Raw genomic sequence first — 25,298 nt, 5'->3', positions numbered from 1 at the left:
CAAGAAAACGAGAGAGAGAGAGAGATCAAACACATAGCTACTAGTACATACCCTCAGCCCCGAGGGTGAACTACTCCCTCTTCGTCATGGAGAGCGCCGGGATGATGAAGATGGCCACCGGAGAGGGATTCCCCCCTCCGGCAGGGTGCCAGAACGGGTCTAGATTGGTTTTCGGTGGTTACGGAGGCTTCTGGCTGTGGAACTCCCGATCTATTGTGCTCCCCGATGTTTTTAGGGTATATGGACATATATAGGCGAAAGAAGTCGGTCAGGGGAGCCACGAGGGTGGGGGCGCGCCCAGGGGGGTAGGGTGCGACTCCCTGCCTCGTGGCTTCCTCAAAGCTTCCCTGACGTCTACTCCAAGTCTCTTGGATTGCTTCCGTTCCAAAAATTAACTCTCCTGAAGGTTTCATTCCGTTTGGACTCCTTTTGATATTCCTTTTCTTCAAAACACTGAAATAGGCAAGAAAACAACAATTTGGGCTAGGCCTCCGGTTAATAGGTTAGTCCCAAAAATAATATAAAAGTGTAGAATAAAGCCCATAAACATCCAAAACGGGTAATATAATAGCATGGAACAATCAAAAATTATATATACGTTGGAGACGTATCATTCACCACCCTCAGATTCGTGCCTTCGAAGTTGTTGATTTTTATGGCACCGGAATGATAAACCTCCTTGATAATGTAAGGACCTTCCCATTTAGTGAGGAGTTTTCCTGCAAAAAATCTTAAACGAGAGTTGTATAACAATACATAATCACCTACATTAAACTCATGTTTTTGTATCCTTTTTTCGTGCCATCTTTTAACTTTTTCTTTAAACAGTTTGGCATTCTCATAGGCCTGGGTTCTCCACTCATCAAGTGAGCTAATATCAAATAGTCTCTTCTCACCGGCAAGTTTGAAATCATAATTGATCTCTTTAATGGCCCAATATGCCTTATGTTCTAGTTCGAGAGGTAAGTGACATGCTTTTCCGTAAACCATTTTATATGGAGACATACCCATAGGGTTTTTGCATGCAGTTCTATAGGCCCATAATGCATCATCAAGTTTCTTGGACCAATTCTTTCTAGATCTATTAACAGTCTTTTGAAAAATTAATTTAAGCTCTCTATTACTCAGTTCTACTTGACCACTAGACTGTGGATGATATGGAGATGCAATTCTATGATTAACATCATACTTAGCAAGCATTTTATGAAAAGCAGCATGAATAAAATGTGAACCACCATCACTCATTAAGTATCTAGGGACTCTAAACCTCGGAAAAATAACTTCTTTAAGCATCTTAATAGAAGTGTTATGATCAGCACTACTAGTTGGAATAGCTTCTACCCACTTAGTAACGTAATCAGCAACAACTAAAATATGTGTGTACCCATTAGAGGAAGGAAACGGTCCCATATAATCAAAGCCCCAAACACCAAATGGTTCAATAACAAGTGAATGATTCATAGACATTTCTTGGCGTCTACTAATATTACCAATTCTTTGACATTCATCACAAGATAAGACAAACTTACGGGCATCCTTGAAGAGAGTATGCCAATAAAAACCGGATTGCAGTACCTTATGTGCAGTTCTATCTCCAGCATGGTGTCCTCCATAAGCCTCAGAGTGACACTTGTGTAGGATCTGTTCCTGTTCATGCCCAGGTACACAACGTCTAATAATACCATGCGCTCCTTCTTTATAAAGGTGTGGGTCATCCCAGAAGTAATGTCTTAAATCATAGAAAACCTTTTTCTTTCGTTGGTATGTGAAACTAGGTGGTATAAATTTAGCAACAATGTAATTAGCATAATCAGCATACCATGGAGCAGTACGAGAAGCATTTATGATAGCTAATTGTTTATCAGGAAAGCTATCATCAATAGGTAGTGGGTCATCAAGAATATTCTCTAACCTAGATAAGTTGTCTGCAATGGGGTTCTCCGCTCCCTTTCTATCAATAATATGCAAATCAAATTCTTGTAGCAAGAGAACCCATCTAATAAGTCTAGGTTTAGCAACTTTCTTTTCCATAAGATATTTAATAGCAGCATGATCAGTGTGAACAGTTACTTTAGAATCAACAATATAAGGTCTGAACTTATCACAAGCAAATACAACTGCTAGAAATTCTTTTTCACTAGTAGCATAATTTCTTTGGGCACTGTCTAGAGTTTTACTAGCATATTGGATAACATTTAATTTCTTATCAACTCTTTGTCCTAGAACAACACCTACATCATAATCACTAGCATCACACATAATTTCAAAGGGTAAATTCCAATCAGGAGGCTGAACAATAGGTGCAGAAATCAAAGCTTTCTTAAGTATTTCAAATGCTTCTACACAATCATCATCAAAGACAAAAGGAACATCTTTCTATAAGAGATTAGTCAGAGGCCTATAAATTTTCGAGAAGTCTTTAATGAACCTCCTGTAAAACCGGCATGACCAAGGAAACTTTTTATACCTTTAATGTCCTTAGGACACGACATCTTCTCAATAACATCAACTTTAGCTTTATCAACTTCAATACCTCTTTCGGAAATTTTATGCCCCAAGACAATACCTTCATTAACCATAAAGTGGCACTTCTCCCAATTCAAGACAAGATTTGTTTCTTCACATCTCTACAAAACTTGATCAAGGTTGCTTAAGCAATCATCAAAAGAAGTTCCATATACGGAAAAATCATCCATGAAAACCTCAACAATCTTTTTGTAGAAGTCAGAGAATATAGCAGTCATACATCTTTGAAAGGTAGCAGGTGCATTACATAAACCAAAAGGCATATGTCTATAAGCAAAGGTACCGAAAGGGCAAGTAAAAATGGTCTTTTCTTGATCCTCTTTTGACACGGGTATTTGAGAGAAACCAGAATAACCATCTAGAAAGCAAAAATGTGTATGTTTGGATAATCTTTCTAGCATTTGATCAATGAAAGGTAAAGGGTAATGATCCTTTTTAGTAGCTTTATTTAGTTTGCGGAAATCAGTTACCATTCTATAACCTGTAACAATTCTTTGTGGGATCAATTCATCTTTATCATTAGGAACAACAGTAATACCTCCCTTCTTAGGGACACAATGGACATGACTTACCCACTGACTATCAGCAACGGGACAAATTATACCTGCCTCCAGAAGCTTTAGTATTTCTTTTTCTTACCACTTCATTCATTTTAGTATTTAACCGTCGTTGGTGATCAACAACCGGTTTTGCGTCTTTCTCCAATTTTATTTTGTGCTGGCATAGAGTGGGACTAATTCCCTTAAGATCATCAAGAGTATATCCAATAGAAGCACAGTGCTTCTTTAGAGTTTTCAATAATTTCTCCTCTTCTTGCTCTGAAAGGTTAGCATTAATAATAACAGGATATATCTTCTTTTCATCAAGATAAGCATATTTAAGAGTATTGGGCAATGGTTTAAGCTCAAACACGGGATCACCCTTGGGTGGAGGAGGATCCCCTAGAATTTCAATAGGCAAGTTGTGTTTCAAAATAGGTCCCTGTTTAAAGAATACTTCATATATTTCCCTTCTTTCATTCATAAACATATCATTTTCATGGTCTAGCAAATATTGTTCTAGAGGATCATTAGGAGGCACCGCAATAGAAGCAAGACCAATAATTTCATCTTTACTAGGCAATTCTTTATCATGGGGTTGTCTACGGAGATTAGCAAAATTAAAATCATGAGACATATCCCCTAAACCAACAGAAACAATATCCTTTTGCAGTCTATGTTAGCATTAACAGTATTCAAGAAGGGCCTACCAAATATAATGGGACAAAAGTCATCTTGTGGGGAACCAAGAACAAGAAAATCAGCAGGATATTTAACTTTCCCACACAAGACTTCAACATCTCTAACAATCCCAATCGGTGAAATAATATCTCTATTGGCAAGCTTAATTGTAACATCAATACCTTCTAACTCAGCAGGTGCAATATCATGCATAATTTCTTCATATAAAGAATGAGGTATTGCACTAGCACTAGCACCCATATCACATAAGCCATGATAGCAATGATCTCCTATTTTAACAGAAATAACAGGCATGCCTACAATAGGTCTATGTTTTTTTTAGTATCAGGTCTAGCAATTCTAGCAGCTTCATCACAAAAGTAAATAACATGCCCATCAATATTATCGGCTAAGAGATCTTTAACCATAGCAATACTAGGTTCAACTTTAATTTGCTTATAGGGTGTAGGTGTTCTAGTATTACTCTTACGAACCACAGTTGAAGCTTTAGCATGATCCTTTACTCTAGTAGGGAAAGGTGGTTTCTCAATATAAGCGGTAGGAATAATAGGATCAACATTATAAGTGATAGTCTTCTCTTCAACTTTAATAGGTTCAACTACTTTTACTTTAATGTGAGGATGATATTTAAGCCACTTCTCCTTAGGGAGATCAACATGAGTAGCAAATGATTCACAGAAAGAAGCTACTATCTCAGAGTCAAGTCCATATTTAGTGCTAAATTCATGAAAAGCATAGGTATCCATAAAAGATTTAACACAATCAAACCTAGGTGTTATACCTGACTCCTTACCTTCGTTGAGTTCCCAATATTCAGAGTTGCGTTCAATTCTTTCCAATAAATCCCATTTGAATTCAATAGTCTTCATCATAAAAGAACCAGTACAAGAAGTATCGAGCATGGAGCGATTATTGAGAGAAAGCCGAGCATAAATTTTTTGAATAATAATTTCTCTTGAGAGCTCATGATTGGGGCATGAATATAACATTGACTTAAGCCTCCCCCAAGCTTGAGCGATACTTTCTCCTTCGCGAGGCCAAAAATTATATATATATATATAATTATGATCATGATGAACCAGATGCATAGGATAAAACTTCTGATGAAATACCAATTTCAATCGGTTGTAGTTCCATGATCCCATATCATCACATAGCCTAAACCATGTCAATGCCTTTCCCTTAAAAGATAAAGGTAAGATCTTCTTCTTGATAACATCCTCGGGCATACCTGCAAGCTTAAATAATCCACAAACTTCATCCACATATATTAAGTGCAAGTGGGGATGCAATGTTCCATCTCCTGTAAAAGGATTAGCTAGCAGTTTCTCTATCATACCCAAAGGAATTTCAAAGTAAACATTTTCAGTAGGTTCAGTAGGTTGAGGAGCAACTCTTTGCTCTACTGGCCGGGGTGAAGATACCCCGAACAAGCCCCTCAAAGGGTTACTTTCCATAGTAACAAGTGACAGTAAATTTCAGCACACTATATAAAATTTTCCTTACCAAATTCCACGTACCAAAGGCGCTTCACTCCCCGGCAATGGCACCATAAAAGACTCTTGATGACCCACAAGTATAGGGGATATATCGTAGTACTTTCTATAAGTAAGAGTGTCGAACCCAACGAGGAGCAGAAGGAAATGATAAGCAGTTTTCAGTAAGGTATTCTCTGCAAGCACTGAAATTATCGGTAACAAATAGTTTTGTGATAAGGTAATTTGTAAAGGGTAACAAGTAATAAAAGTAAATAAGGTGCAGCAAGATGGCCCAATCCTTTTTGTAGCAAAGTACAAGCCTGGACAAACTCTTATATAAAGGAAAATGCTCCCGAGGACACATGGGAATTATTGTCAAGCTAGTTTTCATCACGCTCATATGATTCGCGTTCGGTACTTTGATAATTTGATATGTGGGTGGACCGGTGCTTGGGTACTGACCTTCCTTGGAAAAGCATACCACTTATGATTAACCACTCTTGCAAGCATCTACAACTACAAAAGAAGTATTAAGGTAAACCTAACCATAACATGAAACATATGGATCCAAATCAGCCCCTTATGAAGCAATGCATAAACTAGGGTTTAAGCTTTTGTCACTTTAGCAACCCATCATCTACTTATTACTTCCCAATGCCTTCCTCTAGGCCCAAACAATGGTGAAGTGTCATGTAGTCGACGTTCACATGACACCACTAGAGGAAAGACAACATACATCTCATCAAAATATCGAACGAATACCAAATTCACATGACTACTTATAGCAAGACTTCTCCCATGTCCTGAGGAACAAATGTAACTACTCACAAATCATATTCATGTTCATAATCATAGGGGTATTAATATGCATAAATGATCTGACATATGATCTTCCACCAAATAAACCAACTATCATCAACTACAAGGAGTAATCAACACTACTAGCAACCCACAGGTACCAATCTGAGGTTTTGGGACAAAGATTGGATACAAGAGATGAACTAGGGTTTGAGATGAGATGGTGCTGGTGAAGATGTTGATGGAGATTGACCCCCTCCCGATGAGAGGATCGATGGTGATGACGATGGTGATGATTTCCCCCTCCCGGAGGGATGTTTCCCGGGCAGAACAGCTCCACCGGAGCCCTAGATTGGTTCCGTCAAGGTTCCGCCTCGTGGAGGCAGAGTTTCGTCTCGAGAGCTTGCTTATGATTTTTTCCAGGGCAAAAGACTTCATATAGCCAAATATGGGCATTGGAGGCCTGCCAAGGGGCCCACGAGGCAAGGGGGCACGCCCAGGGGGGTAGGGCGCGCCCCCACCCTCATGGATGGTGGGTGGGCCCCCTCTGGTGCTTCCCTCGTCCAATATTTTTTATATATTCTAAAACCGACTTCCGTAAAGTTTCAGGACTTTTGGAGTTGTGCATAATAGGTCTCTAATATTTTCTCCTTTTCCAGCCCAGAATTCCAGCTGTCGGCATTCTCGCTCTTCGTATAAACCTTGTAAAATAAGAGAGAAGGCATAAGTATTGTGACATAATGTGTAATAACAACCCATAATGCAATAAATATCGATATGAAAGCATGATGCAAAATGGACGTATCAGGGCACTGCTCTAAAAATGAATAATGATGATTATCACACTTCTATTTACTTATAAATCAAAAGAAATAAAAATTACAACTTGATACCTATGACAAAGTATGACTCTATATGAATACCCACAAGTATAGGGGATTGCAATAGTTTTCGAGGTTAGAGTATTCAACCCAAATTTATAGATTCAACACGAGGGGAGCCAAAGAATATTTGAAGGTATTAGCAGCTGAGTTGTCAATTCAACCACACCAGGAGATTAATTATCTGCAGCAAAGTGATCAGTAGCAAAGTAGTTTGATAGTTTTGATAGTAGTGACAACAACAATTGTAATGGTAACAGTGATAGCAGTAATTTTGTAGCAAGTGAAACAGTGATGATAGCAGTAGTAACTTAGCAAGAACAATATAATATAAATTTGTAGGCATTGGATCGGTGACTTGTTGGATGATATTCATCATGAGATAGTTATAACCTAGGGCGATACGACACTAGCTCCAGTTCATCGATATAATGCAGGCATGTATTATGTAAATAGTCATACGTGCTTTATTAAAAGAACTTGCATGGCATCTTTTGTCCTACCCTCCCGTGGTAGCGGGGTCCATATTGGAAACTAAGGGATATTAAGGCCTCCTTTTAATAGAGAACCAGAACAAAGCATTAACACACAGTGAATACTTGAACTCCTCAAACTACGGTAATCACCGGAAGAAGTCTCGGTTATTGTCACTCCGGGGTTACCGGATCATAACACGTAGTAGGTGACTATAACTTGCAAGATCGGATCTAGTACATGGATTTAATGGTGATAACATAAACGGTTCAGATTTGAAATCATGGCACCCGGGCCCAAAGTGTCAAGCATTAAGCATGGCAAAGTCATAGCAACATCAATATAAGAACATAGTGGATACTAGGGATCAAGCCCAAACAAAACTAACTCGATTACATGATGAATCTCATCCAACTCCTCACCGACTAGCGAGCCTACGAAGGAATTACTCACTCCTGGTGGGGAGCATCATGGAATTGGCGACGGAGAAGGGTTGGTGATGACGAAGAACGAAGATCCCCCTCTCTGGAGCCCCAAACGGACTCCAGATCTACCCTCCCGAGGAAGAACAGGGCTTGGCGGCGGCTTCGTCTCATGGATCGCGGTAATTCTTTCTCCCTGATTTTTCTCTCCGGAAATAGGATTTTATAGCATTGGTTTCAAGGTCTGCGGGGCCACCAGGTGGGGACAACCCACCTGGGTGCGCCAGGAGAGGGGGGGCGCCCTGGTGGGTTATGCCCACCCAGGGGCCCCTCTCCGGTAGGTCTTGGCTCCAGAAATTCTTATATATTATATAAAAATTCCTCGCAAAGTTTCGTTCCATTCCGAGAACTTTTATTTCTTCACAAAAAACAACACAATGGTAGTTCTGCTGAAAACAGCGTCAGTCCGGGGTTGGTTTCATTCAAATCATGCAAATTAGAGTCCAAAACAAGAGGAAAAGTGTTAGGAAAATTAGATGCGTTGGAGACGTATCAACTCCCCCAAGCTTAAACCTTTTCTTGTCCTCAAGCAATTCAGTTGATAAACTGAAAGTGTGTCGGGGGAAACGACACCTATGGGATCACTGGGATCCCTTTTTTCTATGGTTGGCGGGCGCGAGGTTGTGCAAAGAGCGGGTCTAGAAGCCAGCACAAGAATCGTTTACCCAGGTTCGGGCCGCGAGGATGCGTAGTACCCTAGTCCTTCTTTGGTGTATATTTGAGTGTTCTTGAGTTCTTGAACAAGCTACGGTGCGTGCATCGTCCAAAAGATCTGAATCCTCTCTCCGTATGTTGCAGACCTCCTTTTATAGTCAAAAGGGGCTGCCACAGTGGCATACAGGAGGTGGAAAGGTACATAGTGTACAAGCTTATCGCCTGTCATCACAGGACAAAGTGCAATAAATGCGCTACTTAGGTGTCCACTTGCTTTATTGGGGGCGGTAACTGATACGTCTCCGTCGTATCTACTTTTCCAAACACTTTTGCCCTTGTTTTGGACTCTAACTTGTATGATTTGAATGGAACTAACCCGGATTGACGTTGTTTTCAGCAGAATTACCATGGTGTTATTTATGTGCAGAAACAAAAGTTCTCGGAATGACCTGAAACTTCACGGAACATCGTTTCGGAAATAATAGAGAATCCCTGCAAAAGATGAAGGCCAGGGGGCCACCACCTGTCCACGAGGGTGGGGGGCGCGCCCCCTACCTCGTGGGCCCCCTGGAGCCCCTCCGACCTCAACTCCAACTCTATATATTTGGTTTCGGGGAGAAAAAAATCAGAGAGAAGGATTCATTGCATTTTACGATACGGAGCTGCCACCAAGCCCTAAAACCTCTTGGGAGGGCTGATCTGGAGTCCGTTCAGGGCTTCGGAGAGGGGAATCCGTCACCATCGTCATCATCAACCATCCTCCATCACCAATTTCATGATGCTCACCGCTGTGCGTGAGTAATTCCATCATAGGCTTGCTGGACGGTGATGGGTTGGATGAGATCTATCATGTAATCGAGTTAGTTTTGTTGTGGTTTGATCCCTAGTATCCACTATGTTCTGAGATTGATGTTGCTATGACTTTGCCATGCTTAATGCTTGTCACTAGGGCCCGAGTGCCATGATTTCAGATCTGAACCTATTATGTTTTCATCAATATATGAGAGTTCTTGATCCTATCTTGCAAGTATATAGTCACCTATTATGTGTTATGATCCGTCAACCTCGAAGTGACAATAATCGGGATACTTACTGGTGATGACCGTAGTTTGAGGAATTCATGTATTCACTATGTGTTAATTCTTTGGTCCGGTACTCTATTAACATGAGGCCTTAATATCCCTTAGTTTCCATTAGGACCCCGCTACCACGGGAGGGTAGGACAAAAGATGTCATGCAAGTTCTTTTCCATAAGCATGTATGACTATATTCGGAATACATGCCTACATTACATTGATGAATTGGAGCTAGTTCTGTGTCACCCTAGGTTATGACTGTTACATGATGAACCGCATCCGGCATAATTCTCCATCACCGATCCATTGCCTACGAGCTTTCCATATATTGTTCTTCGCTTATTTACTTTTCCGTTGCTATTGCTATCACCACTACAAAATACCAAAAACACTACTGTTACTACTGTTACCTTTTGCTACCGCTACCACTACTATCATATTACTTTGCTACTAAATACTTTGCTGCAGATATTAAGTTTCTAGGTGTGGTTGAATTGACAACTCAGCTGCTAATACTTGAGAATATTCTTTGGCTCCCCTTGTGTCGAATCAATAAATTTGGGTTGAATACTCGACCCTCGAAAACTGTTGTGATCCCCTATACTTGTGGGTTATCAAGACTATTTTCTAGCACCGTTGCCGGGGAGCATAGCTCTATTCTTTGAGTCACTTGGGATTTATATCTGCTTATCATTATGAAGAACTTGAGAGATCCAAAAACCAAGATTTATCCCTCAACTACGAGGGGAGGTAAGGAACTGCCATCTAGCTCTGCACTTGATTCACCTTCTGTTTTGAGTAAGCTTGCGACACCTAAACCTGCTTCCGCTATTCATTCTGATATGTCGCATGTAATTGATGATGCCACTTCTGCTATGCATGATACTTATTATGAAACTACTTCTATGCTTGATACTACTGTGCCACTTGGTGAATTTCTTGATGAACAACTTGCTAGGGTTAGAGAGAATGAAAATATTGAATCTGATAATATTGATGAAAGTGATGACGAAGACTCACCTGTTATTCCTAAGGGTTATGTTTTTGATAAAGAAGCTTCTTTAGCTATTTTAGCTTGCAAAGATAGATACGAACTATAGAGGTTATTAGCTAAATGGAAGCAGCAATCTCTTAATGCTAGAATGAAACCTGACCCTGCTTTTGCTACTTCACCTATCTGTGTTACTGATAAGGATTATGAATTCTCTGTTGATTCTGATATAATTACTTTGGTTGAATCTGATCATTTTCATGGCTATGAATATGAAACTGTTGTGGCACATCTTACTAAATTAAATGATATAGCCACCCTGTTCACTAATGATGAGAGAACTCGTTACTTTTATATCCTTAAAATATTTCCGTTCTCATTAAAGGGTGATGCTAAGATAATGTTTAATTCTCTTGATCCTGGTTGTGTGCATAGTCCCCACGATATGATTTATTACTTCTCTGCTAAATATTTTCCTGCTCATAAGAAACAAGCTGCTTTAAGGGATATATATAATTTTGTGCAAATTGAAGAAGAGAGTCTCCCACAAGCTTGGGGGAGGCTTCTCCAATTACTTAATGCTTTGCGTGATCATCCTCTTAAGAAAATGAAATACTTGATATCTTTTATAATGGACTAACCGATGCCTCCAGAGATTGCCTGGATAGTTGTGCTGGTTCTGTTTTCAGGGAAAGGACGCCGGATGAAGCTGAAATTCTATTGAATAATATGTTGGCAAATGAAAATAATTTTACACTTCCTGAACCAATTCCTGAGCCTATTCCTAGACCAACTCCGAAGATGAGGGGTATTCTATTTCTCAGTCCTGAAGATATGCAAGAGGCAAAGAAATCTATGAAAGAAAAAGGTATTAAAGCTGAAGATGTTAAGAATTTACCTCCTACTGAAGAAATACACGGTCTTAATTTACCACCTGTCGAAGAAACATATGATCTTAATCCCTCACCTATTGAAGAAATTCATGGTCCTGATAACCCGACATAGGTAGTAAGGGTAAATTCTTTCTATAGATATGATAAAGCTGAAATCCCGTTTACTAAGTTTGCTAGCCCATGCTTAGATGAGTTTGATAAATTTATGGCTAAGCAAGAAGATTTTAATGCTTATTTTGGTAGACAATTGAAATACAATTCAAATATGCTTGAACACTTAGGAGATTATATGGCTAATGTTAAAGGTGAACTTAAACTTATTAGTAAACATGCTTCTATGGTTACCACTCAAGTAGAACAAGTACTTCAAGCTCAAAATGATTTGCTCAATGAATTGAATAGTAAGAATAATGATAACGATGTTAGAGTTATGACTAGAGGTGGTAGAATGACTCAGGAACCTTTGTATCCTGAAGGCCACCCTAAGAGAATTGAGCAAGATTCTGAGAGAAATAATATAGATGCACCTAGTCCTTCTAAAAGGAAGAAAAAGAAAAATGATAGGACTTTGCATGCTTCTAGTGAACCTATTACTTAAACACCTTAGAATCCAAATGATATTTCTATCTCTGATGCTGAAACACAATCTGGTAATGAACCTGAAACTGCTGATAATGCTGATGATAATGTTCATGATGATGCTCAACCTAGTAATGATATTGATATAGAAATTGAACCTGCTATTGATCTTGATAACCCACAATCAAAGAATCAACGTTATGATAAGGAAGACTTTGTTGCCAGGAAACACGGTAAGGAAAGGGAACCATGGGTTCAGAAACCCATGCCTTTTCCTCCCAAACCTTCCAAGAAAAAGGATGACGAGGATTTTGAGCGCTTTGCTGAAATGATTAGACCTATCTTTTTGCGTATGTGACTAACTGATATGCTCAAAAATAATCCTTATGCTAAGTACATGAAAGATGTTATTACAAATAGAAGAAAGATACCGGAAGCTGAAATTTCCACCATGCTTGCTAATTATACTTTTAAGGGTGGAATACCAAAGAAACTTGGAGATCCCGGTGTACCAACTATACCATGCTCCACTAAAAGAAATTATGTTAAAACTGCTTTATGTGATCTTGGAGCCGATGTTAGTGTTATGCCTCTCTCTTTATATCGTAGACTTGATTTGAATAAGTTGATACCTACTGAAATATCTTTGCAAATGGATGATAAATCAACTGCTATACCTGTCGGCAATTGTGAGGATGTACCTGTTGTAGTTGCAAACGTTACTATTTTAACGGACTTTGTTATTCTTGATATTCCCGAGGACGATGGTATGTCTATTATTCTTGGAAGACCATTTTTGAATACTGCAGGGGCTGTTATTGATTGCACTAAAGGCAATGTCACTTTTCATGTTAATGGTAATGAGCATACGGTACACTTTCCGAGGAAACAACCTCAAGTTCATAGTATCAACTCTATTGGAAAAATTCCATCGATTATATTTGGAGGTTTTGAATTTCCTCTTCCTACTGTCAAGAAGAAATATGATATTCTTATTATTAGGGATGTGAATATCCCCGTTGAGGTAACATAGTGTTATTTGAAATTTCTCCGGTTCCATGTTATTCGAAATGAGTTCATTAACAAGACTTGATCAACCTTGTTAGTGGATTCCTTTTGATGATCATGAGATGGATGAAACTAGAAGGCACAACTCTCTGTACCCTCCTCTAACTTTCTGTTATTTATTTTAAATGAAATAAAAATGGTATTTTCTGTCTGTTATCTAATTATTCGTGCAATATAAAAATACCTCGAAAATAAAAGTTCACCAAATGTCCTGAAATTTAAATATGATTTTTTAGAATATTTGAGAATATTTGGCACTAAGAACACAGTAGGGGGGCATCCACCTGGCCACGAGGGTGGATGGCACTCCCTACCCCCCTGGGTGCGCCCCCTGCCTCGTGGGCCCATGGTGGCCCTCCTTCACTTATTCCTGCACCCACACACTTCTTCTTCCTCCCACAAACACGAAAATCCTGCTCAAGCACGAGTTCTAGCTCATTTTGCTGCCATTTTCGATCTCCTTGCTCAAAGCACCTCTCACAAAACAGTTTGGGGAGATTGTTCCTTGGTATGTGACTCCTCCATTGGTCCAATTAGTTTTTGTTCTAGTGCTTTATTCATTGCAAATTTTTGCTGCTTAGGTGACCCTGTTCTTGAGCTTGCATGTCAAATTTATATGGTCGAAAGTAGTTTTGATGCATGATATAGGCCCTAGGCACTTGTAGGAGTAGTTGCTATCAATATTATTGAGTTAGGTTCACTTTTATTTTGAAGTTACTAAAAATTTCAGAATTTTTCAGAAAATAATGAAGAGACTTTTGAGGGGCTCATCGAGCCGAAGCTCGAAGGAAAAGGCACAGAAGCCCAAATATAATATGCCTCGCACCGCGGAAGTTCGATCGTGTGAATGGCCTTCCAATGATTTCTTGAGAGCAGCTGGGATTTATGAAGATTATTATGAATTGGCTAAGAATGCAGGCCTCACCGCTTTTCTCCACGACCAACGTGATCAGTATCTCTTACTCACAAATATCTTTGTGCAAAACTTTCATTTCCATTCTAGGAGCTCACCACCTACGGTGGAGTTTTATTTATATGATGAGCATAAGGAGATGTCCCTTTATGATTTTTGTCGGGTTTGTTTGATCCCTTTCGAGGGCAGCATAGAGGAACCACATCGAGACGATGTGGATGGGTTTATTGATACCATCACTGTAGGGGAAACGAGGAAGGTTTTCGATGCACGAATCACTAGCATACATTTTTCTGTTTTACGCTACTTTGCAATATTTGCTAGTTGTTGCTTAATTGGTCATGGAAACGGTGGAAACCTTAGTGTTCCTGATATTATTATTTTGTTCCACGGTTAATTCAGTGATAACTCTGTTAGTATGGGCGGTATTATTGCTAAACGGTTAAGTCTGAACCGTACAAAGGGCCCCATCTTTGGAGGATGATACGTCTCCAACGTATCTATAATTTTTGATTGCTCCATGCTATATTATCTACTGTTTTGGACATTATTGGGCTTTATTATCCACTTTTATATTATTTTTGGGACTAAGCTATTAACCGGAGGCCCTGCCCAGAATTGTTGTTTTTTGCCTGTTTTAGGGTTTCGAAGAAAAGGAATATCAAGCGAAGTCCAAATGGAATGAAACCTTCGGGAACGTGATTTTCTCAACGAACAAGACCCGGGAGACTTGCACCCTACGTCAAGAAAGAAAAGAGAAGGCCACGAGGTAGGGGGGCGTGCCTACCCCCCAGGTGTCGTGGTTCTAAGTCTGACAGTAGAATGGGGGTAGGGATGTAGAGGCAAGATCCTAGATATGGAGGAGTTGTACACGCGAGTTTTACGAGTTCAGGCCCTTCTCAGAGGAAGTAACAGCCCTACGTCTCGGAGCCCGAAGGCGGTCGACTGGATTATATGCGTGTGTGTTACAAGGGGTGCGAACTCTTGTGCCTGTGGAGGGGAGTGGCTTATATAGAGTGCACCAAGACCCCAGCCAGCCCATGACACAGAGGGTTTAAGGTACATTGAAGAGGGAACGTTACTGGTAACACCCATATTAAAGTGTTGTAAATGTCAATTAAGTCTATAAGTAAATGCTCGACCGTTGCGTATGCAGAGTGGCTTTAGCTCTTCTGCCCGTCGAGTGACTTCTGCGACGGTCGAGTGACATCGATTCTTCCGAGTGGAACGTTTCTGGTCGAGTGGATGATGGTACCCTTTGGATGATCCTGGCTTTAGGGTGCTGTCCTAGGGGAAGATGTCTAGGTCAGGTCTATGACCCTACCCTAGGTACGTAGCTTCATCATTAGCCCCCGAATGGTTCAGGGTTCAAGTGGAGAAGGAGTTGATAATCCCTCTGATTCAGCTTTTATGCTTTGAGAATGTCTCGCCCAGAGGTCAAATGAACTTTCATGATGGCTTTAACTGCTTGTTCAGTCGCCTTGATCCATTCTTGGTTTTGTCGAGTGAACTTTCATTGTTAAGTTTCGAGTGTTGATATGGGAAAAATCTTCTGTCTGACGGGTTGTTCAGCCGTCTGCGGATTTCATGGGATTTGAATTTTGGGAAGCACGTCGGGCGGGGGAGGCTGCAGTAATCGGGACGGATTAGGCAGGCCACCTCGATCTTCGCGCCACCTTTTTTGCCACGTATCGCGCGCGCAACTGTTGCGGGATTTGATAAGATCGTCTGGGCCTACAAGTCAGTCACTCGGAAGTGACCTTATATAAGGTCCCAAACCGGGGCTTTTGAACAGTGCGCCCCATCCTTCTTCCTCTTCCTCAGATTTCTCCGCTGCACCTGCTTCTGCTCTCGGCATCGTCGCCTCGCTCGAACTCGATTCGCTGCCATGGGGAAGGAGAAGACGGTGGCGTTGGAGCATGCGAAGAAGGCGACGGTGAAGGCGAAAGGGAAGAAGACCAGCCGGGGTGGATCTTCGTCGAGGTCCGGCCTGCCGCCTGGCTGGATCCAGGGTGACTGGATCCGCTCGACAATCAGTCAAGATGACATCGATGACCTGGTTGAGGTGGGACTGATCCCCCACCAATCGGCGTGGCTCTCGGGGAATGAGACTGAGCCGCGGCCGCAGGAGGGTGAGTGCGTTCTCCTCGCCACCCATGTCGACCGCGGGTTTTCTATGCCTCCCCACCCTTTCTTTCGCGGTTTCTTGAACTTCTTTGGGGCTCAACTCCACCACTTTTCTCCGAACACCATCGTGTACCTCACTGCTTTCGTGTCTATGTGCAAGAATTTCTTGGGTTGTCGACCACACTGGGGTCTCTTCAAGCACATATTCACATGTCGCTCCCAGACGGTCAAGAAGGCCAACTCGAGTGACGAGAGGACGCACGTGATACAGATGTGCGGGGGTATTAGAATCCAAATGAGGAACAAGAGCACCTTCCCAGCTATGATCCTTCCCGACTCGGTCCGGGGCTGGCAGTCGACCTGGTATTACTGCAAGGACCAGCCGACCCCGGGTCAGTCGACTGGACTTCCCCCTTTTCCATGGCTCGAGTGGAGAAGACCTCCTCCTTGAGAGTGATCCCGGAAGAGAAGGCGCAGCTGAAGGTGTTGGTCGAGCGGGTCGTCCAACTTGTCCGCGACGGAGTGACTGGTATGGACCTGCTGGAGGACTTGCTCAGTCGACGCATCCAACCACTCCAAGCTCGTGACCATCCGATGTGGATGTACTCGGGACTCAAGGATTCCACTCGGATCCACCCAGAGGATGTTAGTGAGGACACAGTGGAGAAGTGGCTGAGAGGTATTACCGGCAACAAGGATAATCCCCGGGGGTCCAGGAGGGTGGTTCCATTTGACCATTTGCGCCAGCCAGAACAGGTATGATTCTGCATTGTCGAGTGTCTTCTTGATTTACTATGTAACATCTTGTTGACGGTCGACTGTCTTTCTTTTATTCATTGTCTTTTCAGGCTCTTATTGATATGCACTTGATGTCTACTACACAACCTTCTTCTTGTAGACATTGTTGGGCCTCCAAGTGCAGAGGTTTGTAGGACAGTAGCAAATTTCCCTCAAGTGGATGACCTAAGGTTTATCAATCCGTAGGAGTCGTAGGATGAAGATGGTCCCTCTCAAGCAACCCTGCAACCAAATAACAAAGAGTCTCTTGTGTCCCCAACACACCCAATACAATGGTAAATTGTATAGGTGCACTAGTTCGGCGAAGAGATGGTGATACAAGTGCAATATGGATAGTAGATAATAGTTTTTGTAATCTGAAAATATAAAAACAGCAAGGTAACTAATGATAAAAGCGAGCATAAACGGTATTGCAATCTGTGGAAATAAGGCCTAGGGTTCATACTTTCACTAGTGTAAGTCCTCTCAACAATGATAACATAATTGGATCACATAAATATCCCTCAACATGCAACAAAGAGTCACTCCAAAGTCACTAATAGCGGAGAACGAACGAAGAGATTATGGTAGGGTACAAAACCACCTCAAAGTTATTCTTTCCAATTAATCCGTTGGGCTATTCCTATAAGTGTCACAAACAGCCCTAGAGTTTGTACTAGAATAACACCTTAAGACACAAATCAACCAAAACCCTAATGTCACCTAGATACTCAAATGTCACCTCAAGTATCCGTGGGTATGATTATATGATATGCATCACACAATCTCATATTCATCTATTCAACCAACACAAAGGACCTCAAAGAGTACCCCAAAGTTTCTACCGGAGAATCACGACGAAAACGTGTGCCAACCCCTATGCATAGGTTCATGGGCGGAACCTGCAAGTTGATCACCAAAACATACATCAAGTAAATCACGTGGTATCCCATTGTCACCACAGATACGCACGGCAAGACATACATCAAGTGTTCTCAAATCTTTAAAGACTCAATCCGATAAGATTACTTCAAAGGGGAAACTCAATTCATTACAAGAGAGTAGAGGGGGGAAGAAACATCATAGGATCCAAATATAATAGCAACGCTCGCGATACATCAAGATCGTATCATCTCAAGAACATGAGAGAGAGAAAGATCAAACACATAGCTACTGGTACATACCCTCGGCCCCGAGGGAGAACTACTCCCTCCTCGTCATGGAGAGCACCGGGATGATGAAGCTGGACACCGGAGAAGGATTGCCCCCTCCGGCAAGGTGCCGGAACGGGTCTAGATTGGTTTTCAGTGGCTACGGAGGCTTCTGGCGGCGGAACTCCTGATCTATTGTGCTCACGGATGTTTTTAGGGTATATGGAGATATATAGGCGGAAGAAGTACGTCAGGGGGGCCACGAGGGGCCCACGAGGGTGGAGAGCGCGCCCAGGGGGTGGGCGCGCCCCCTGCCTCGTGGCCTCCTCGCAGGTCTCTCGACGCGCACTCCAAGTCTTCTGGGCTTCTTTCCTTCCAAAAATGAGTTCCGTGAAGTTTCAGGTCAATTGGACTCCGTTTGATTTTCCTTTTCTTCGAAACCCTAAAACAGGGTAAAAACAGAAACTGGCACTGGGCTCTGGGTTAATAGGTTAGTCCCAAAAATGATATAAAAGTGTATAATAAAGCCCATAAACATTCAAAACAGTAGATAATATAGCATGGAGCAATCAAAAATTATAGATACATTGGAGACGTATCAGCATCCCCAAGCTTAATTCCTGCTCGTCCTCGAGTAGGTAAATGATAAAAGAAAGAATTTTCGATGTGGAATGCTAGTTGGCATAATTTCAATGTAATTCTTCTTAATTGTGGTATGAATATTCAGATCCGAAAGATTCAAGACAAAAGTTCATATTGACAGAAAAATGATAATATTTCAAGCATACTAACTAAGCAATTATGTCTTCTCAAAATAACATGGCCAAAGAAAGTTCATCCCTACAAAATCATATAGTTTAGTCATATTTCCTTTTCGTCACACAAGAATGCTCTCATCATGCACAACCTCGATGACAAGCCAGGCAATTGTTTCATACTTTAATAATCTCAAACTCATAAACCTTCACGCAATACATGAGCGCGAGCCATGGATATAGCACTATGGGTGGAATAGAATATGATGTTGCGGGTTATGTGGAGAAGACAAAAAGGAGAAAGTCTCACATCAACGAGGCTAATCAATGGGCTATGGAGATGCACATCGATTGATGTTAATGCAAGGAGTAGGGATTGCCATGCAACGGATGCACTAGAGCTATAAATGTATGAAAGCTCAACAAAAGAAACTAAGTGGGTGTGCATCCAACTTGCTTGCTCACGAAGACCTAGGGCACTTGAGGAGGCCCATTGTTGGAATATACAAGCCAAGTTCTATAATGAAAATTCCCACTAGTATATGAAAGTGACAACATGGGAGACTCTCTACTATGAAGATCATGGTGCTACTTTGAAGCACAAGTGTGGTAAAAGGATAGTAACATTGTCCCTTCTCTCTTTTTCTCTCATTTTTTTGGGCCTTTTCTTTTTTATGGCCTTTCTCTCTTTTTTTGGGCCTTCTCTTTTTTATGGCCTTTCTCCTTTTTTATTCCTCATTTGGGACAATGCTCTAATAATGATGATCATCACACTTCTATTTTTTTACAACTCAATGATTACAACTCGATACTAGAACAAAGATGACTCTATATGAATGCCTCTGGCGGTGTACCGGGATATGCAATGAACCAAGAGTGACATGTATGAAAGAATTATGAACGGTGGCTTTGCCACAAATACTATGTCAACTACATGATCATGCTAAGCAATATGATAATGATGAATGTGTCATGATGAACGGAATGATGGAAAGTTGCATGGCAATATATCTCGGAATGGCTATGGAAAGCCATAATAGGTAGGTATGGTGGCTGCTTTGAGGAAGATATAAGGAGGTTTATGTGTGAAAGAGCGTATCATATCACGGAGTTTGGATGCACCGGCGAAGTTTGCGCCAACTCTCAATGTGAGAAAGGGCAATGCATGGTACCGAAGAGGCTAGCAATGATGAAAGGGTGAGAGTGCGTATAATCCATGGACTCAACATTAGTCATAAAGAACTCACATACTTATTGCAAAAATCTACAAGTCATCAAAAACCTCGGCACTACGCGCATGCTCCTAGGGTGGTAGATTGGTAGGAAAAGACCATCGCTCGTCCCCGACCGCCACTCATAAGGAGGACAATAAAATAACACCTCGTGTTTCAAATTTGTTAAATAATGTTTACCATACGTGCATGCTACGGGACTTGCAAACTTCGACACAAGCATTTCTCAATTTCACAACTACTCAACTAGCACGACTTTGATATTATTACCTCCATATCTCAAAACAATCATCAAGCATCAAACTTCTCTTAGTATTCAACACACTCATAAGAAAGTTTTTACTAATCTTGTATACCTATCATATTAGGATTTTATGAAAATTACCATGGTATTTAAGACTCTCAAAATAATCTAAGTGAAGCATGAGAGTTCATCTATTTCTTCAAAATAAAACTACCACCATGCTCTAAGAGATATAAGTGAAGCACTAGAGCAAACGACAAACTACTCCGAAAGATATAGGTGAAGATCAATGAGTAGTCGAATAATTATGCAACTATGTGAAGACTCTCTAACATTTAATAATTTCAGATCTTGGTGTTCTATTAAAACAGCAAGCAAAGCAAAATAAAATGACATTCTAAGAATAGCAAACATCATGTGAAGAAGCAAAAACTTAGGATCAACCGAAACTAACGGATAGTTGTTGAAGTAGAAAGGTGGGATGCCAACCGGGGCATCCCCAAGATTAGATGCTTGATACTTATTGAAATATTATCTTGGTATGCCTTGGGAATCCCCAAGCTTGAGCTTTTGTGTCTCCTTAATTCCTCTCATATCCCGGTCTCCCTAAATCTCAAAAGCTTCATCCACACAAAACTCAACAAGGACTCGTGAGATAAGTTAGTATAAACCATTGCCAAAACCTTATCATACTCTACTGTAGCAAAACACTAAAATTATTATTAAACATTGCATACTAAATGCCTCTGCATATTTAATATTCCTATCCTCAAATAGAATCATTAAAGAAGCAAACATATGCAAACAATGCAAACATAACAGCAATCTGCCTAAACAGGACAGTCTGTAAAGAATGCAGCAACATCCATACTTCCCTGGCTCCAAAAATTATGAAAGAAAATTCCCACTGTAGTAAATTTATCATAGCTTAATATGCAAAAGGTTTCAACATTTTATCACATTCTGACTTTTCTAGGGAATTATTGCAACAGCGGTAAACTTTCTGATTTCAAACAGCAACATGTGGACTTCCAAAATAGGCATAGTAAAGGCTATCAATGCCACTTTTATTGAAATAAAAGATGCAAAAAATTGTTCTAAATAACAGAAAGAAAATCCTAACAAAATAAATTGACGCTCAAAGCAAAACACATATCATGTGGTGAATAAAAATATAGCTCCAAGTAAAGTTACCGATGAAGGAAGACGAAAGAGGGGATGCCTTCCGGGGCATCCCCAAGCTTAGGCTCTTGGCTATCCTTGAATATTACCTTGGGGTGCCTTGGTCATTCCCAAGCTTAGGCTCTTGCCACTCCTTATTCCATAGTCCATCGAATCCTTACCCAAAACTTGAAAACTTCACAACACAAAACTTAACAGAAAACTCGTAAGCTCCGTTAGTATAAGAAAATAAATCACCACTTCAAGGTACTGTAATGAACTCATTCTTTATTTATATTGGAGTTAAACCTACTGTATTCCAACTTATTTATGGTTTATAAACTATTTTACTAGCCATAGATTCATCAAAATAAGCAAACAACACATAAAAAACAGAATCTGTCAAAAACAGAACAGTCTGTAGTAATCTGGATCAAACGTATACTTATAGAACTCATAAAATTCTCAAATAAATTGCTGGACCTAAGGAATTTATCTATTAATCATCTTCAAAAAGAATTAACTAAATAGAACTCTCCAAATAAAAAATGTCAGCAATTCTTGTGAGCACTAAAGTTTCTGTTTTTTTACAGCATGATCAACAAGACTTTCCCAAAGTCTTCCCAAAGGTTCTACTTGGCACAAACACTAATTAAAAGTATAAAACCACATCTAAGAAGAGTCTAGATGAATTATTTATTACTAAACAGGAACAAAAAGCAAGGAACAAAAATAAAATTGGGTTGCCTCCCAACAAGGGCTATCCTTTAACGCCCCTAGCTAGGCATGATGATTTCAATGATGCTCACATAAAGGATAAGAATTGAAACATAAAGAGAGCATCATGAAGAATATTTCTAATACATTTAAGTCTAACCCACTTCCTATGCATAGGGATTTTGTGAGAAAACAACTTATGGGAACAATAATCAACTTGCATAGGAAGGCAAAACAAGCATAACTTCAAAACTTTAAGCACATAGAGAGGAAACTTGATATTATTGCAATTCCTACAAGCATATGTTCCTCCCTCATAATAATTTTCAGTAGCATCATGAATGAATTCAACAATATAACCAACACCTAAAGCGTTCTTTTCATGATCTACAAGCATAGAAAATTTACTACTCTCCACACAAGCAAAATTCTTCTCATGAATAATAGTGGGAGCAAACTCAACAAAATAACTATCATGTGATTGAAAATTAAGATCAAGATGACAAGTTTCATGGTTATCATTATTCTTTAAAGCATACGTGTCATCACAATAATCATCATAGATAGGAGGCATGCTTTTATTATAATAAATTTGCTCATCAAAACTTGGGGGACAAAAAATATCATCTTCATCAAACATAGCTTCCCCAAGCTTGTGGCTTTGTATATCATTAGAATCATAGATATTCAAAGAATTCTTACTAACAACATTGCAATCATGCTCATCATTCACATATTTCATGCCAAGCATTCTATGTAATTCTTCTTCTAGCATTTGAGCACAATTTTCCTTTCCATCATACTTACGAAAGATATTAAAAAGGTGAAGCGTATGAGACAAACTCAATTCCATTTTTTTATAGTTTTATTTTATAAACTAAACTAGTGATAAACAAGAAACTAAAAGACTCGATTGCAAGATTTAAAGATATACCTTCAAGCACTCACCTCCCCGGCAACGGCGCCAGAAAAGAGCTTGATGTCTACTACACAACCTTCTTCTTGTAGACGTTGTTGGGCCTCCAAGTGCAGAGGTTTGTAGGACAGTAGCAAATTTCCCTCAAGTGGATGACCTAAGGTTTATCAATCCGTAGGAGGCGTAGGATGAAGATGGTCTCTCTCAAGCAACCCTGCAACCAAATAACAAAGAGTCTCTTGTGTCCCCAACACACCCAATACAATGGTAAATTGTATAGGTGCACTAGTTCGGCGAAGATATGGTGATACAAGTGCAATATGGATAGTAGATAATAGTTTTTGTAATCTGAAAATATAAAAACAGCAAGGTAACTAATGATAAAAGCGAGCGTAAACGGTATTGCAATCTGTGGAAATAAGGCCTAGGGTTCATACTTTCACTAGTGTAAGTCCTCTCAACAATGATAACATAATTGGATCACATAACTATCCCTCAACAAGCAACAAAGAGTCACTCCAAAGTCACTAATAGCGGAGAACGAACGAAGAGATTATGGTAGGGTACGAGACCACCTCAAAGTTATTCTTTCCAATTAATCCGTTGGGCTATTCCTATAAGTGTCACAAACAGCCCTAGAGTTCGTACTAGAATAACACCTTAAGACACAAATCAACCAAAACCCCAATGTCACCTAGATACTCCAATGTCACCTCAAGTATCTGTGGGTATGATTATATGATATGCATCACACAATCTCATATTCATCTATTCAACCAACACAAAGGACCTCAAAGAGTACCCCAAAGTTTCTACCGGAGAATCACGACGAGAACGTGTGACAACCCCTATGCATAGGTTCATGGGCGGAACCCGCAAGTTGATCACCAAAACATACATCAAGTAAATCACGTGGTATCCCATTATCACCAGAAATACGCACGGCAAGACATACATCAAGTGTTCTCAAATCTTTAAAGACTCAATCCGATAAGATTACTTCAAAGGGGAAACTCAATTCATTACAAGAGAGTAGAGGGGGGAAGAAACATCATAGGATCCAAATATAATAGCAAAGATCGTGATACATCAAGATCATATCATCTCAAGAACACGAGAGAGAGAAAGATCAAACACATAGCTACTGGTACATACCCTCAGCCTCGAGGGAGAACTACTCCCTCCTCGTCATGGAGAGCACCGGGATGATGAAGCTGGACACCGGAGAAGGATTGCCCCCTCCGGCAGGGTGCCGAAACGGGTCTAGATTGGTTTTTAGTGGCTACGAAGGCTTCTAGCGGCGGAACTCCCGATCTATTGTGCTCACGGATGTTTTTAGGGTATATGGAGATATATAGGCGGAAGAAGTACGTCAGGGGGGCCACGAGGGTGGAGGGCGCGCCCAGGGGGGTGAGCGCGCCCCCTACATCGTGGCCTCCTCGCAGGTCCCCCGACGTGCAGTCCAAGTCTTCTGGGCTTATTTCCTTCCAAAAGTGAGTTCCGTGAAGTTTCAGGTCAATTGGACTCCGTTTGATTTTCCTTTTCTTCGAAACCCTAAAACAGGGTAAAAACAGAAACTGGCACTGGGCTCTGGGTTAATAGGTTAGTCCCAAAAATGATATAAAAGTGTATAACAAAGCCCATAAACATTCAAAACAGTAGATAATATAGCATGGAGCAATCAAAAATTATAGATACGTTGGAGACGTATCAGTACTCGATGCCCAATGGAGTGCAGGAGCAAAATGTCGAGGAAGAGGCGAGCGGGGGCGAGAGTGGCAAGTGGCACTCGGATGCAGAGGAGGACGAGGAGAGCGACGACCCGAGTGACGAAGAAGAGGTCGACTCGCCTCCTCGCAGGGAAAGGAGGTCCAAGCACACTCACGACCCGGCAAACACCCCTGACCTGGTGGCTGCACCGACTGGGCAGTCTTCAAAGCACCCTCGGACGTCTTCTCCGGTGCCGACTAAGAAGGGACCGAAACAACTCAAGACTGCGCCGCCTCCTGCACCGAAACCATTGAAGGCCACATCCTCCAAACCGTCGAAAGCTTCGCCCAGAATCAAAGTGACCATTCCCACCATCTCCGGGTAATCATCTGACCCGATCTTTTGGTCGACTCGAGCAACAAAACATAACCGACTGAAAGTCGACATTTGCAGT

This window comes from Triticum dicoccoides, chromosome 6A (genome assembly GCF_002162155.2).
Source record: "Triticum dicoccoides isolate Atlit2015 ecotype Zavitan chromosome 6A, WEW_v2.0, whole genome shotgun sequence".
NCBI classification, from domain to species: Eukaryota; Viridiplantae; Streptophyta; class Magnoliopsida; order Poales; family Poaceae; genus Triticum; species Triticum dicoccoides.
Note: the sequence above shows the minus strand (reverse complement) of the source record.